Genomic DNA, 9,514 nt, shown 5'->3' with positions numbered 1-9,514 from the left:
ACAAAACAATGAGCAATAGTTGGAAGGAATGGTGACAATCCTAAGAGGAATCTAGATGCTAAAAATGAATACAAATATAAGTTCAAGGTTAGTTCTGCTAAACTTGATGAGCTATTGAAGGATCAAAGGCACAAGGGAGACACTAGAGGACTTGGATTTGAACAAGGTCAGAGCTTCAGTACTGCAAATGTAGATCAGACATCCAATATGAAGAATGATCAGAAGGTCAACTGGAATTAGTGTTCACCGATAAGGCAACCGAATGCACGTAAATTCAATGGTAGATGTTTTGTTTGCAATAAATTTGGTCATATGGAAAGACATTGTAGAAATAGAGCAAATCAGGATAACAATGCAGTTCCTGGTCAATGTTCAAATTGTAAAAGGTATGGTCATAAGACAAAAGATTATAGAATAAATGTGAAATGTCATGCATGTGGAAAGTTTGGACATATGGCTAATCAATGAAGGTCAAGGAATGGTCTAGGTTATAGTAAGACAATTCAAAAGAATAATATCACTTGTTATGCATGCAACAAAGTAGGACATATTGGTAAATTTTGCAGAAGCAAGAACCGATGGGCAGGAAGTGATAAATCTAATGAAAAAGGAAAGAAGAAGGTTGATGACATTTGAAAGGAGCATGAGAAGAAGTGGATTATGAAGTTTGAGGCTCAACCGACAGAATCAATTGCCCCAAATGTTCATTTGGTTGAAGGATATACCCCGGTTACTCAACTAACAGAGCATAATGTTCCTACACCGGCGGGAAACTCATCTAGGAACTAAGGCATTTGCCTTAAGGGGAGTAAAATTGATGACAGATCTTGCATTGCCCCTAGTAGTGGTCTGAAAGCCTATTTTAGATCTTTGGAGAAGTCAGTTTGAAGGTTAAATAATGAAGATTTTTTGGATCTTGGATCTGGTTTGGTTTACCAGTAAGTCACTTTATGAGTTATGATCTGGTCATACATCTACACTTAAGTATTTCAGAATCCTTAATAGTGAATTAGAATTTTGATCCTAGATATGATGAAGGGATATTTCTTGGTTATTCTAATAAAAGCAAAACATATAGATGTTATAACAAAAGACTACGGAGAATTATGAAGATTGTTAATCAAAACTTATAAATGAGAATTGACAGTGGAGATAATCATAACTGAACCGGTAGCACCTGTACCGGAATAGAATGTTGAACCAGTTACCCCAACAGTATCATAAAATCCAATAGTAACTAAAGATTAGAGCAGAGAAACAGAAAGTCAGCAGGCTCCTAGGTATGTAAGGACAAGAAGATGGTTGGCAGCTGATGTGGTATGTTTAATTTCTCAAGTTGAACCGACGTCAGTAATTGAAGCTTGTAAAGATGAATGTTGGATATAAACTATGGAAGAGAAATTGGATCAGTTAGAAAAGGACAATACATGGACTTGGATTTTTTTGGAACTAGGCTAGATTGGTCTGCAAAGGATATTCTCAGAAGGAAGGAATTGATTATGTTGAATCCTTGCTCCGATAGCTAGGATTTTCAGATATTTTCAAGGTTTTTCTGGTATGGTTTTTGGTTTATGAAGACTTAACACTATGATAATATTCAGATGCAGATTGGGCAGGTGATATTGATAACCAGATAGGCTCATCCAGTGGAGCATTCTTTCTTGAGAAAAAGTTGGTGTCATGGATCAGCAAGAAGCAGTCATGTACTTCTGAAGCTGAGTATGTTGCTACTAACTATACACTAGTTCTATGGATGAAGCAAATGTTGAAGGATATAAGGGTAGATTGCAATGAACTGGTAGTTATTCACTGTGATAACTCTGCAGCTATTGACAAATCAAATAATCCGATATTTCACTCCAGGACTAAGCAAATTTCTATCAAGTATAATTTTCTAATGGAGAAGGAAATGAAGTCAGATTGGTTTGAGGAATCATTTGAGCATTTGTGAGACAGATTGGGAGTTTTTGCCCCTCCGGGAGAAACTTGAATGATGCAGATGCGCATCAATCCAGTATGCATTTACAGAGGTTCTATTCATTCTGAATCAATGAGTAAGTACTACTACTCACGGGGAATAGTCAACTATGTGGTCCAGAGGCTCTATGTTTTTTCTTTGGGTGTTTATGTCAGATTTTTGGCATTGATTTCAAAGGGGGAGAGATATATATATGTGAAAAATAGATCTTAATGAGATATCAGTCTATGAGGGAGATTGTTGGCACAAGGAGGAGAAATAAAATTTCAGATTGGTTGTATCCCATTGGGGGAGTTTGGTTTGGGTCTATGGATGGTTAATTGGTACATAGATATTTGGTTTAGAGCTTCATTTCTATATCATTTTATGAGAGATTGTTGGTTGTCTTCCATAGGGGGAGACTTGTTTGGCATTTCTTGGCACTTGGATGTTTTTCACATCTAGTGTTGCCATCAATGCCAAAGGGGGAGATTGTTGGCAATATGAAGGAACTAATTATGTGTTGCATTGATGTTTTTTCATTGATGTCAATTTTGGCAATAGATACTCTATTGGTTAGGTTTCTCTATGTTGTCATTGATGGCAACGTGACTTTGGGTTCTAGCTTCATATGGTATACCGACAGGCACTTCATAGATTCTACATCGACACCGGCACCAACACCAACATGATAGAAGATTTATGTGTTCACTAACAATGCAGGCCGACATGGTATAGTAAAGGTCATCGGTATTGGAGGCCAATACATCTTGGATCCAGCATCGACAACTTATTTAAATGTTTATTCATTTATGTTCTATGGTCGACATGTAATCTGATATTGTATATGTCCTTGTAAGCTGACATAAGGCATAAATTTGTATAGGGTATATAGGGCAGATTGATTAAGATCATTTTGATAGGATAGGAATATAATGTAATGGACATGGAAATGTAATATGATGCAAAATCATTCTGAGAGACTATGTATGTGAGGAATTCATTGCAGGGGTTATTTCGGTACAAAGGTTTAGGGTTTTGATTGGAACAGATAAAGCTTAAACCAGAACTGTATTCTGGCATAAAAGATGCTATCCTAGTAGTTCACCATTCTCCGAATTGTTGTCTAGTATGTTATGTAGTTAGTGAGGCTCCTATTGTGATTGAGCAGTGTGCTCTAGGTTGTAAGGCTTCCTACAAGTGTAGGACCATCATATATTATAATATCTCTTCATATGGCCAGTGGAATGATACTGTGGGTCGCAAATCCCACTGTGGTTTTTCCTTATTGATGTTTTCCACGTATAAATCTATGTGTTATGATTCTCATTTATATGTTTGGCTTATTGGTTACATTACTTCTTTCAATTCTATTTATATCGGTATACTAGTTGGTGTATGAATGTTTTGTTAAGGCTAAAATCTTTTATTTCGGTATAACACTGATTCACCCCCCCCCCCCCCCCCTCTCAGTTTTATTGGTTTACAACAATTGGTATCAAATCCTTATGCCTCAGAGGAAGTTTAACAGCTTGAGGAAGATCCTAAAACCAAAATCATTGAATATGGCTTTGGAGAAGCAGGTTGAGATGGCACTTGAAGATTATGATGCTGAAAGATTGAAGAACTTAAAGCTACAAGATGAGTTGAATTATGCTAAAGAATTTATTCTTGTCCTACAAGAGAGGCTATCATCTATTCAAGCTAGGAGGAAGGAACTTTTGCAAAATTGGGATGATGAAGAGAAAAATGCACTTAAGGAACAATATCAGAAATTGAGTCAAGAGAACATGGTTATGAAGAATGAAATGTAGGTTATAACTATGAGGATGTCTAAAGAAATTGAGGACAGAAAGAAAAAGGAAGAAAATCTTGCGGTATCCTTGAAGAACAAATTTGAAGAATGTGGTAGGTTGGTTCATGAAAATTATATGTTGAGAATTGATTTGGTACAATCTCAGAGCAATGAGAAAGACCTTGAGGGACAAATGATAATACTAAGAGATGATTTAACTATTGCAAGTGAGTACAAAGAAAAAATCAAGATCAACTCAGGACAACTTGATGAGTTACTGAAGAGACAGAGGCAGATTAGAGATTCCAGTGGACTTGGATTTGAACAAGGACAGATTTCCGGTACTGTTAATGAAGATCAAAACCATAAGGCACTCGTAAGGCAATTCAATGCTTATAAATTCAATGGTATATGTTTTGTTTGTATTAGATTTGGACACATGGCTAGGCAACATAGAAACAGAGAAAATCAGAACCCTGATTCTGCTCTTGGTAAATGTTCTAAATGCGATAAAATCGATCATAAGACAAAAGGCTACAAAATTAATGTAAAATGCTATGCTTGTGGAAAATTTGGACATATGGCTAATCAGTGCAGGTCAAGCAATTTCACCGGTTTTAGCAAGGCAATTCAAAAGAATAATGTTACATGTTATGCATGCAATGAAATTAGTCATATTGCTAAGTTCTATAGAAGCAAAAATCTAGCGGTTAGTAATGGAGGATCAAATGAAAAAGGAAAAGACAAGGTTAATGAATTCCAGTATGATCACAATCAGAGATGGGTTAGGAAGACTGAAGAATAATCATTAGATGGGAATGTACCGGTTACCTATCTGACAAAAGAAGTTGATCCTGCACAGGTAGTGAGCTCATTTGGTAACTAAGGCAGATGCTTTAGGGGTAGGAAAATTTCATGGAAGATGATGCATATACCCCTACAAGAGATTTTGGAAGATGTTCCAGATATTGGAAAGGATTATCCAGCATTGATATGTTCAGAGTGAGATCCGGTATCTCTCATCGGCATTCATTTATGTCAATGGAAGATTAGGGTTTTATCTTGGTGGATAAAAGGTTGAGTACACTTCATTATTATTCACCCAGCATTCAGAGTGATTTTAGAGCAATTCAGAGTGACTTAGTGCGATCAGAGGTTATTCAGAGGCAATCAGATTCCTTCTTGAGCGATCACACTGGTGTTTGGAAGGATTTGTTGAAAGTTTTCACCGATAGAGATCTAAAGGTATTTTTTTGAATCATAGAAGCAGGATCATCTTCTATTCCTATTTTCATTGCAAATCAACTGTAGTAGAGGTTAAGGACTGCCCTAGGCCAATTTTCAAGTGGTATCCACATGTGGCTATCAAGGAAGATTCGATTGGAGTGTTTTATCACGTTCCGAAGGGAATGGTATATGTAGAGGATATTAGGGCATACATCTGTTGTCATATAGAGGACTTGGGTACTTTAGAGATCAAAGGGATGTATATGAATGAACTCATGGGAGAATCTGGTAAGATCAAATTGGCATATCAACACATCAAAGATCTAGGGTTCACAAATATTCTAGATATTCCAAAGTTCGGGGATGAAATAGTTAGATATGTACTAAGTAGAGTACATGGGGAATTCATATGGCTGGACAAACCCTATAAAATTACTAAGGAAGCCATCTGGGAAATTACTTTCTTTTCATCAACAGGGCAACATCCAGATAAGAAAGTGTCTAACGACTTCATGAGGAAGATCATTGGTGACACATCAGACAAGAGTTCAATGAAGGTGAGCATTGTCACTAACATCGACATCAAGTTTGGCAGCATGGTTATAGGATACAAGGTAACTCAGTCTAACCAACTAAATTTAGTTTCTAGTTCATGTATTTTGGCTGCATATAGGATGATAAGGGATAATATTAGGTTAGATCTTTGTGGTTGGATGCTTGAAGAATTATTGAACAACTTAGGGAAAATTAAAGGTGAGAAGAAGGGCACCTTCTAGTATGGAAACCTATTAGTTTTCTTAATGCTATACTTTTTGAATGATACTCCTAGTTTTGGTTGGAAGCAATGGGTTTTTGACATCCTAGTAGGAAGACAACTAAAGAAATCAATTGCTTCATTGGGAAGTCTAAGAGATGATAAGGTATGGGGTTACTTTAAAGCTTTTCAAAAATATATGAGGTCTAGAATAAGAGTACTTGAGCATATAGTAGAGAAATACTCTACCAACATATGCTTCATGGTTAAGAAAGATGAGACCCTCATGGAGGCAGTTAAGCCCCAAAAGATTTGGATAGCAAAAATGGGCTATGAGGTAGATGCATATGCAAAAATTATACTAGATGCATAAATAGATGAGGCAAAGAAGCCCTATGGAACTGCTGCAAAAGACTCTTGAGGTTGAAACTAAGTTCAACCGAAAGAAAAGGGAAAAAAAAGAAGGAAAGACAAGTAAGTTTGTACAGGAGGTTTCAAAGGACATTAAGTCACTCATTGATGCTATCACGAAGAAAGGAAGAACAAGGAAGGATCTGGTAGTTCACATTGAACTTGTGACTGTAGATTCTAAGTCTGAAGATAATAAACCATTAGCTTTGAAAAGGGTTGTGAGGAAGAAATCAGAAGAACCTAAAGTGGAAGCAAAGAAACAACTGGTTAGGAAGGTCACCATCAAGTTATCGGCACAAAAGAAGACACCTAAGGCCACATCAACAGTTGCATCCGATACTTCTAGAAGAAGGAAGAAGAGTGACATTGATTTGGCACTAGAGGCTAGTAATATTATACCACCTATGACTTGTGCTGAAATTGTTGATGAAATTACTAAGGATGGGATGCTGAAAAATGTTAAGTCTTATTATGATACATTATAAGTTGATGAATAGAGAGAGGTAGAGGAAGCAATTATATTGTATTTGGATATCTATAAAAAGTCATTAATAGAGATATAAAATCAAATACTGATAGAGTTATATAACATGTTGGATGCTAGAAGGTTATCTACAATGCAAGAAGACAAACACATTAAGATGCAAGAACTTTTAGCTATATGTGTTAGCATAACTCCAAATGAAATGAATAAGACAATTGAGGCTACAGATAGGAAGCTATTCAATAGAAAACATAGAATAAATATCCTGATGTTAGGAAGGATGAATTAAGTAATAAAAGAAACATAGAAGTCTTGGATCAAATTTTTGGGAGAACACAAAGGATTCTTTACATCACCGGAGACCAAAACTGAGACTGTAGATACACCGATTGAAGGGAAGGGTAAAGGGATCATGGGTACTCCACCCTCAGTTTTAAACAATATCAAGATAGTGGAAATTGAGCCACCATTAAATATACAAACAAATACACAGACACCAGTTAATGATGAGAACATTGTACAGGATACTAACATTGAGGACAATTGTCCTCCGGATACTAATGTATAGGCTAAGGATACTGTTCCTAGAGAGGAACCAGTAGTTGCATAGATTGCACCAAGTCGTGAAGCCATCGGTGCAAGTGAGGAGGTATCAAAGGATAAATCATCAGAGAAAACCACAGAATTCGGTTAGGAACCAGTTGCTGACACATCATTATTGACAATTGACACTTCTCTAGTGGAAAATAAAACCATCACAGAGATGAGTACCATAGAACTAATGATGATGGTTTCTCATAAACTGATGAAGGAGGGAACCATAGACAAAGGGATTATAGATCAATTCATAATTGTTTTGCACAGATTGGTCCAGAAGTGTAAGATTGAAAATGAAGTGAGCCCTTCTGGTAAGCTTAAGGTAATCACTGAGCACATATCAAAAGACTTTCAATCCTTATAGCAAATCTCTAACCAGCAAGCACTTGAAAGGTTTACTCAGGCTAAGAGAGTCGCTTTTGATAAAATCATTGAGAGGGAAAATAAAAATATTGAGGAGAAGTTAATTCTGATTGAAAATTATTTGAAACATTGTACTAACATATACATGGTATGTTACAATACTGAGATACTTACACAAAATGTAGATAAAAAGATAAAAGATGTACAGGAGAAAATTGTTAGCATTGCTAACTCTTTTGATGGATTAATTTCACTGACAACATCAATTGATGGAGAAATTTTGACTTTGGAGAACCAAATTTCTGCTCTTGAAAAGGAAAGAGATAAAATCATTCGAAGAGCTAGAAGTCTAAGAGGTTTGGTGAGTCCAAGATTGGATTCACTCTGTGTACATAAGAAGGAATGCATGGATATGCTGGGAAATCCCACACTAGCAGAAGTTAATGAGAAAGAATCACTTGCATATTTACTGAGTGAACTTGTATCTATCTCTGACACATTACAAACTAGTTGGGATACTTATGTGGAGTTACTTGAGAAAGCTTATTCAGAAATCTTGAAATTGGTCAAGCTTCGGTAAGACATTTTTGGAGGTATTTAGTGTACAGTTATTATTCTTTGACAATTTTTGGGCATTGATGTTAAAGGGGGAGTAGTATACATGTGAATAAGAATGATAGAGTTGCATACATTTGGGGGAGTTATAGATATTTTGGAGTATTGGAGTACTTTGCATCTTCAACTCAGGAAGAGCAGGGTGGGATGAAATCGGCAGTTGAAACCATGACCATTTTTCACATGAGTGTTGCCATCAATGCCAAAGGGGGAGATTGTTGGCAATTGACACTCTATTGGTTAGGTTTCACTATGTTGTCATTGATGGCAACATGTTTTTGGGTTTCGGCTTCATATGGTGTACTGACAAGAACTTCACAGATTCTACATCGACACTGGCACCGACACCAGTAGGATAGAAGATTTATGTGGTCACCGATAATGCAGGACGACATGATATAGTAAAGGTCATCGGTATTGGAGGCCGACACATCTTGGATCCGGCATCAGCAACTTGTTTTAATGTTTATTCATTTATGTTATATGGCTGACATGTAATATGATATTGTATATATCCTTGTAAGCTGACATAAGGCATAGATTTGTATAGGGTATATAGGGTAGATTAATTAAGATCATTTTGATAGGATAGGAATATATTGTAATGGACATGGAAATTTAATATGATGCGAAATCATTTTGAGAGACTATGTATGTGAGGAATTCATTGTAAGGGTTATTCCGGTACAAAGGTTTAGGGTTTTCACTAGACCAGACAAAGCTTAAACTGGAACTGTATTCTAGCATAAAAGATGTTATCCTAGCAGTTCACCATTCTCTAGATTGTTGTCTGGTATGTTATCTAGTCAGTGAGGCTCCTATTGTGATTGAGCAATGTGCTCTAGGCTATAAGCCTTCCCGCAAGTGCAAACCCATGATATATTTTAATATCTCTTCATATGGCCAATGGATTAATATTTTGGGCCACAAATCCCACCATGGTTTTTACTCATTAAGGTTTTCCACGTATAAATCTGTGTTATGATTCTCATTTTTATGTTTGGCTTGTTGGTTGCATTACTTCTTTCAATTCTGTTTATACCGATATACTAGTTGGTGTATGAATGTTTTGTTAAGGCTAAAATATTTTATTCTGGTATAACACTGATTCACCCCCCCTCTCAGTGTTATTGGTTTCCAACAATCAACACTAGCTATTATGGTTATTATCGGCTTCCGGTAGAAGGATTGGATTGGGAATATTATCAATTGATTGTCACCAGTATGATCTGAATGATGGAATAAGTTTGTATGAATGATTCATATGCTTTTGAAGTATGTTTCAATCAGTTGGTATTAAATTGATGATCG

Source organism: Cryptomeria japonica, chromosome 8 (genome assembly GCF_030272615.1).
Source record: "Cryptomeria japonica chromosome 8, Sugi_1.0, whole genome shotgun sequence".
NCBI lineage: Eukaryota > Viridiplantae > Streptophyta > Pinopsida > Cupressales > Cupressaceae > Cryptomeria > Cryptomeria japonica.
The sequence above is the reverse complement of the archived record's forward strand: the minus strand, read 5'-3'. Positions refer to the sequence as shown.